The sequence below is a fragment of the Dipodomys spectabilis genome, unplaced genomic scaffold (assembly GCF_019054845.1).
Source record: "Dipodomys spectabilis isolate Male_0828 unplaced genomic scaffold, ASM1905484v1 ptg000079l, whole genome shotgun sequence".
Lineage (NCBI taxonomy): Eukaryota > Metazoa > Chordata > Mammalia > Rodentia > Heteromyidae > Dipodomys > Dipodomys spectabilis.
The window spans coordinates 1,726,331-1,733,510 of record NW_024870756.1 but is presented as its reverse complement, the minus strand read 5'-3'; the positions used below and the strand labels follow the sequence as shown (position 1 = coordinate 1,733,510).

The window sequence follows — 7,180 nt, the reverse complement described above, 5'->3', positions numbered from 1 at the left end:
AACAGAAAAAGTGGTGCTGTTGCTCAAGTGGTAGAATGCTAGCCTTGAGCACACAGAGGCTCAAAGACAGTGCCCAGGCCCTGAGTGCAAGCTCTAGGACTGGCAAAACAAAACAAAACACTACATCTTGAAACATTTTTCTTCAGTAATGGAACAAAGTAGATTTATTTCATTCTTTTCTAGAAGCTCCCCTCCTGGGGCTTGAACTCTGGTCTGGGCCTGGGTGCTTTTCCTGATCTTCTTTAGCTCAAGGCTAGTGCTCTTATCAGTTGGGCCATCTCACCTCTTCCAGCTTTTTTGAGTACTTAACTGGAGATAAGAGTCTCACTATGTGCTTCAGAGGCACACGGACTAAAATTGGAACAATACAGAGAAGATTAGCATGGCCCCAGCGCAAGGATGACACACAAATTCATGAAGCGTTCCATATTTTTGTATGTTCCTCCCCAATGGTATAACCCATACCTTCACTGTAATTGATGTTGGTATAATTTGTGGAGGGAAAGGGAAACAAATCGTTTAACTAGGGATACAGGTGGACCCATTGCAATAATGAGATGTACAAGTCGTTATGTCAAAAAACGAACTTAAAACTTGTGGGGGGTGAGGGAGGATGGGGTGGGGGGAGGGGAGGAGTATGGGAAGGGGAAACAATGAGGAGGCAACAATGCTTGATAAGAAATGTACTCGTTATCTTGCCCACGTAATTGTAACTCCTCTGTACGGTATTTTCACAATAAAAAATCTTAAAATTAAAAAAAAAAAGTCTCATGGACTTTCCTGCCTGGGCTGGCTTTGAGCTGTGCGCCTCAGATCTCAACTTCCTGAGTCACTAGGATTACACTGGCACCTGTCTCTAGAAGTGTTTAAAAAGTGTATGTTCATGGTAGAAGATTTATATAGTAGTAAAGGAGGAAGCACAATTTCTCTAGCTCTCTATATTCTCTCCCTAGACATGAATATCCTATTGGCAACCATTTAAGGGTTCTTCTAGAAATTTTCTATGCAGGTGAAGTCATACAACTGTTTAACTTTTAAACACATCAGTAAGTTCTAACTCTGTATGTTTGTCTATATATTCTCTCTTACATATCATTAACTTAGCTAACTTTTATATATAACATAAATACTATTCATTACTTATTATGAAGTAGGTTCTATTTAAGTAGATATAGTTCTGCTTTATTTCTTTCAATGGCTACCTGGTATTCCAGATTGGAGATGCTACATAGCCAGTTTTAAATTGGAAATGGCTGGCAGTTGAATTTCCAGGTTTTTAGCTGTTACCAAATAAAGACATATGAACATATGAACGCTTAGCGTTTGCTGACCACATGTGTGTTGTTGGTAAGTTATAGCCCTTGTAACACACAATAAGATAGGTCCTCAGCTGGGAATGTAGCTCATTGGTATAGTACCTGCATACTAGAATAAGGTCCTGGGTTTGATTCACATCATTGAGGCGGGGGGCTCTCTTATTGTTCCTACTTCACAAATGAGGGAACTGAGTTGAAGAGAGGCCAATAGGTTCACATGGTAGTGGTGATCTGGGACTTGCACCCAGCATCTAGGTTCCAAGCCTGTGCTCCAAATGACAATATAGCCCCTCTGTAGATCTTAAGCATAACATATACTTACAACAAGAACCTATGAGTCAAGATAGGTGCTTTCTATACTTTAGTAGTGAGGGATGGTGAGGAGATTATTTTATGAAAAGAGCGATGTGTTGCTTTTTATAACTAATTGTGGAAACCAGTGGCTATGAAAAGAAAAGAAGGGCTGATGCTTCCCCTGTGTTGAGGTTTCATTGAGTACAGGCATCCTCTCTTATGTGGACAGGCCTGCAGCTCTCAATTCAATTTGTGTTCTCTGTTCTGGGCTGGATTGGACTCCCACAAGTCATGGTAACCCCTCTCATGCTCTGGAACTAAGGTCAAGGCCATGGGCTGCTAGAGGCGTGTGCTCCTGGTTGCCTCTTTTCTCTGCATTTTGGTCTCCCCAGAGAGATGGTACCTCCCAACTACAAGTTCACCATACCACATTTTCCTGTTTGTTCTGCCAAGAGGAGAAAAAGTATGACCACCTGGAGAAACAGACTTGTCGCTGCTTTGCCTCGCCACCTGCAGTTCCTGCCTGTAACCACTAGGGGCTCACTGTGGGTCCTTCAAGTACTGAGCCACTGCACAGAGGTGGGTGGACAATAGGAGGCCTGACTTCTTTCATGGCTGTAGCTTTTATAATACCGTAGCAATGGTTTTCTTTCTTTTTTTTTTTTTTTATTAAAATTTTTTTTATTGTGAAAATACCGTACAGAGGAGTTACAATTACATGGGCAAGATAATGAGTACATTTCTTATCAAGCATTGTAGCCTCCTCCTTTGTTTCCCCTTCAGATCCCTTCCCATCTCCCCCCCCCCCAGCCCCGCCCCCTTCTCTCCCCTCCCCCTCCCTCAGCGCAAAGTTGTAATGTTCGTTTTTCGATATAATGACTTGTACTGACTTGTCCATCTCATTGTTGCAGTGGGTCCACCTGTATCCCTAATTAAACGATTTGTTTTTTCCCTTCCCCTCCACAAATTATACCAACATCAAATATAGTGAAAACAGGGGTTATACTGTGGGAGAGGGACATACAAAGCAACAAAGAAATAATCTTACAAATATGTTAGAAACAATCGCAAGAAAGAAAAAAAATTTGAGTCCTTATCTTGGGGTTCATTTCTCCTAACATCAACTTATCTGACCTTTTCTGTTTGTCTCAGATATATACTAGTTATTGCAAATAAGGGAAACTATAGGACTTATGTTTCTTTGGGCCTGGCTTACTTCAGTTAATATAATTTTTTCCAAGTCTTTCCATTTCCTAACAAATGGGGCAATGTCATTCTTTCTGATGGAGGCATAGAATTCCATTGTGTATATATACCACATTTTCTTGATCCATTCATCTACTGAGGGGCTCTGGGTTGGTTCCATATCTTAGCTATGGGTTTTTTTTGTTTTTGTTTTTTTTTTTGGGTCCGGTCGTGGGGCTTGAACTCTGGGCCTGGGTGCTGTCCCTCAGCTCTCCAGCTCAAGGCTAGCGCTCTACCACTTGAGCTACAGCACCACTTCCAGCTTTTTTTTTTTTTTTTTTGGGTCCGGTCGTGGGGCCTGAACTCTGGGCCTGGGCACTATCCCTCAGCTCTTCAGCTCAAGGCTAGCGCTCCACCACTTGAGCCACAGCACCACTTCCGGCTTTTTTCTTTTTGCTTATGTGGTGCTGAGGAATCGAACCCAGGGCCTCAGGCATGCAAGGCAAGCACTCTACCACTGAGCCACCTTCCCAGCCCCCCAGCTTTTTTCTTATGTGGTGCTGAGGAATCGAACCCAGGGCCTCAGGCATGCAAGGTAAGCGCTCTACCACTGAGCCAACTTCCCAGCCCCTTAGCTATGGTTTTCAAATGCAAACAGTTTTGTCTTCTACCTCTATCAGGGAGTATTTGACAATTTTTGGAGATATTTTTGGTGTGACAATTTGATGTGGATTATGTGAACATGCATGTATACACACATACATACAAACATATATTACTATTATGGATAGAGGCCAAAGATATTGCTAAACAACATACAATGTACAGGATAGCACAGAGAATTAGTCTGCTCAATGTCAGTAGTGTGGAGATTGAGAAGCCTTGGGCTATAGGGGGCAGACAAAGCTCAGCATGTGCTTATCCCCTATGGCTTTTACATTTATTTCAGCAAAGCTGGGGGATGGGTGGCTCTTTGGTATGAAAGGAAATAATTTGGAGCTGTATTTACAAACATCTTTCTAGAAATAAGAAATATATATAAATATCCCCTTTAAAAAACAGGATGGCTAATGAAGTTTGGAGATCATGGGATAGGTATTTTTAATGCATTATTACTATTAATATGTTGTACAGAGTGGCTGCCATTTCATAAGTCAGATAATGACTTAGGAAAAATTTGTTTTTTGAACCATGTCACTCTTTTACTAGGTAGGCATTCTTTACATGCAAGTGTAGATTATTGAGTAATTATGGAACACATCTCAAAATTTACTAGATACAGTCCAGCTACTCTCAAAGCTAAATGCCTAGAACTAAATATTTTATCATTAAGTAAGAAAGAAGGGAATTTAACTTAGCAAACTAGAAGCTCACTAAGTAAAACAAGCCACAAGTAAACAAAGCTATGAAAAGGAACTAGAACATATTAAGTCATTAATGAGTTAGAAAATAAAATCTATAAGGTCAATAGATACATTTAAGACAAAATAGACAAATTGGAAACGTTTCCAATAGGTAAACATGAATAGATCTGTTTCTAGATCCAGAACATTCTGCTACACTGATAAACTGTAGTGGAAGGTGTGGGGGGAGGGGCAGGGGGGGAATCCATTTGCTGAACACATGCTGTATGCCAGTCTTCTAAGCACTGGCGATTTACACTGACCCAAATAGAAAAGGCAGTGCCATTCTGAACTCTAAGTGAATCATGTAACAACATCAGATGTGAACCAGTGGTGTCCATTCAGCTAAGAATCAAGGCTGGCCCAAATGGCTGGATCTTAAAATGTTGAACAAGAAAATGTTGAGGCCCAAGTGAGATGGTACAGCAGGAGGTAAGAGGAATTGAAACTTCAGAAAGCCTGGGTACCCACCACAAAAACATTGATGTTTTTATGTATCTTATGTATCTGTCTTATCATCCATTTTTATTTTGAGATGGAATTTCAGTGTATTACCCAAGCTTGGGTGATCCTCCTGTTGCAACTCTTGAGTGCTAGCTGGGATTCCAGATGTTTACCACCATGCTTGCTAGAAATAAATATTTCTTGATAACCATGATCCATTTCTTCATAGCCATCATCTATATAATTACCTAATCTCTTAAAAGTTAGGACTGTGGAGTGAGTCCCTCCTTCCCTTCTGCATCCCTATCCCAGATACCCGACAAGAAGGAAAGAAACTTTTGCTCTAGAATAGAAGCCACTGTCAGCTCTAACCCCATGGCAGTGTGGCTCTCCACAGAGGTCAGTGTGGGGCTGACTTTAGGCCAGCTTCCATGACTCCCTAGCCTCTCTCAAGTCCCAACACCCTGAGTGTGCTGCTACAAAACTGTTCTACGGCCAGTTCCAAAACACCCAGGAGGGAAAAACCCTCCTTGCGAGTTTGTACTGGGTCCGTCTTTACAGAGGGGCAGGAGTGAGCTGGAGCACTCCCAGGAAGGCATATTCAACACACTGCCTCTGGGCAAGCACCCAGTGCCTAAAGGCTTGACATGCATTAACTCATTGAGTCCTCACAACCCCTGTGAGCAACTCTACAACCATCATTCCGTTTTACAGGCGAGGGAAGCCGAGGCACAGAGCCATGAGGTCCCTTGCCTCAAGTTGTTATGAAGGCGGGCTGGGCTTCACCTTCCTAACGCTTCTTTTCACATGGGCTCATAGCAAGTGATCTAGGACTTCTCTCTGCTCCTTCTACAACCTTGTGCTTTTTCCCACTCTATCTCTGATGGCTTTTGGAGTTTTTTCCTACAGAAAGTGAAACTCAAGTAAGCGCTGGTCACAAGAGTAAGAAAACCATGAGAAGGGTGAGGGAGGGAATATCACAGTGAAATCCTTTTCTACATATAACATATATATGTATATAATTTAATTTAAAAAGAACCACTATTAGGTTTTACTTGTTGAGTCTGATTGAGGCAATGCTTCTGTGACGCTGTCAGGTTCTCTTGGCTTCTAGGCTGAGCAACTTGGGTAGTGGATTTGCTTTACTTGTAAGCAAGGAGGAGCTGATGAGTCTCACTGGAGACACAGGGAATAAGGCATAGGGGTACCTAGATCCATTCCAGAGATTAGATGAAGAGAATACATATTCAACAACCAAGCTGTGGAGTGGTAGATGGGGTGAAGTCTGGGGAAGGACTGGGCTTGATCTGTTGGTCCAAAGCCAACTTAGCACTAGAAACAAGGAGGAAACACTTATCAGGCTCATTAATTACAGGATGCCATTGGACTGATTGTCTTTGCCCCTGGGTGTGGGCAGTATCCTATGCTTTAAACAAACAGCCCCAACACTCAACAATAATCAGCAGTGACAATAGGCATCTTCACAGAACTAGACTGACAAGTGGCTATAACACACAGCCCCAAGCCTGGCCTAGAACTAGTCTTGGATGCCACACCTCTGGGCCAGTCAGCTGGCCTTGGCCATCCCACAGCACCATGGGCACAGAAGTGACTGACTCATTGTCTCTTGGGTCATTTGCTGAGAACTTGCTCAGTACCAGACATGGAGAGAAGCACAAAAGAAATGTGAGATTTACAAATAAGGGAAACCGTGGGACCTATGTTTCTTTGGGCCTGGCCTACTTCACTTAATATAATTTTTTTCCAAGTCTTTCCATTCTCTAACAAATGGGGCAATGTCATTCTTTCTGATGGAGGCATAGAATTCCATTGTGTATATATACCACATTTTCTTGATCCATTCATCTATTGAGGGGCATCTGGGTTGGTTCCATATCTTAGCTATGGTGAATAATGCTGCAATAATCATAGTTGTGCTTTAAGCCAAACTCAAAGAAACATAGGTCCCATGGTTTCCCTTATCTGCAATAACTAGCATATGTCTAGGACAAGCAGAAAAGGTCAAAAGCTATGTACATATGACCATATGAGATGATGTTAAGCAAAATGAACCCCAAGTTAGGGACACAGTGGGTTTTTTTTCTTTCTTGCTATTGCTTTTAATGTATTTATAATGTACTATGTGATTTTTTTTTTTTTTTGTTTCTTTGGTATGTTCTTCCCCCACGATATAACCCTGTTTTTACTGTATTTGATTCTGGTACCCTGCATTTTGTATACACATTTTTCTAATTTGGGGAGGAGAAGGGAAATAACAAAATGCTGAAACAAGGATTCCGGTTGACCCATTGTAACAATGAAATGTATAAGACACTATGTTGAAAATGAACTTTACAACTTGGAGGGGGGAGGGGGAAGGAGTTGGGGAGGTAGGGAAGGAAGAGATGGTAGGGGGAAAACAAAGGAGGAGGTAACAATGCTCCATAGGAAATGTACTCATTACCTTACTCATGTAACTGTATCCCCTCTGTACAGTATTTTTACAATAAAAAAACATTTAAAAAAAAGGTGAGATTT

General features: G+C 41.7%; 1 non-coding gene across 1 annotated transcript; it reads left to right on the top strand.

The window, feature by feature from the left end:
- The first annotated feature begins 331 nt into the window (after positions 1-331).
- LOC122110541 lies at positions 332-434 on the top strand. The gene has a single exon (XR_006147898.1). It is a non-coding gene; the product is annotated as a U6 spliceosomal RNA (small nuclear RNA).
- The last annotated feature ends 6,746 nt before the right edge of the window (positions 435-7,180 follow it).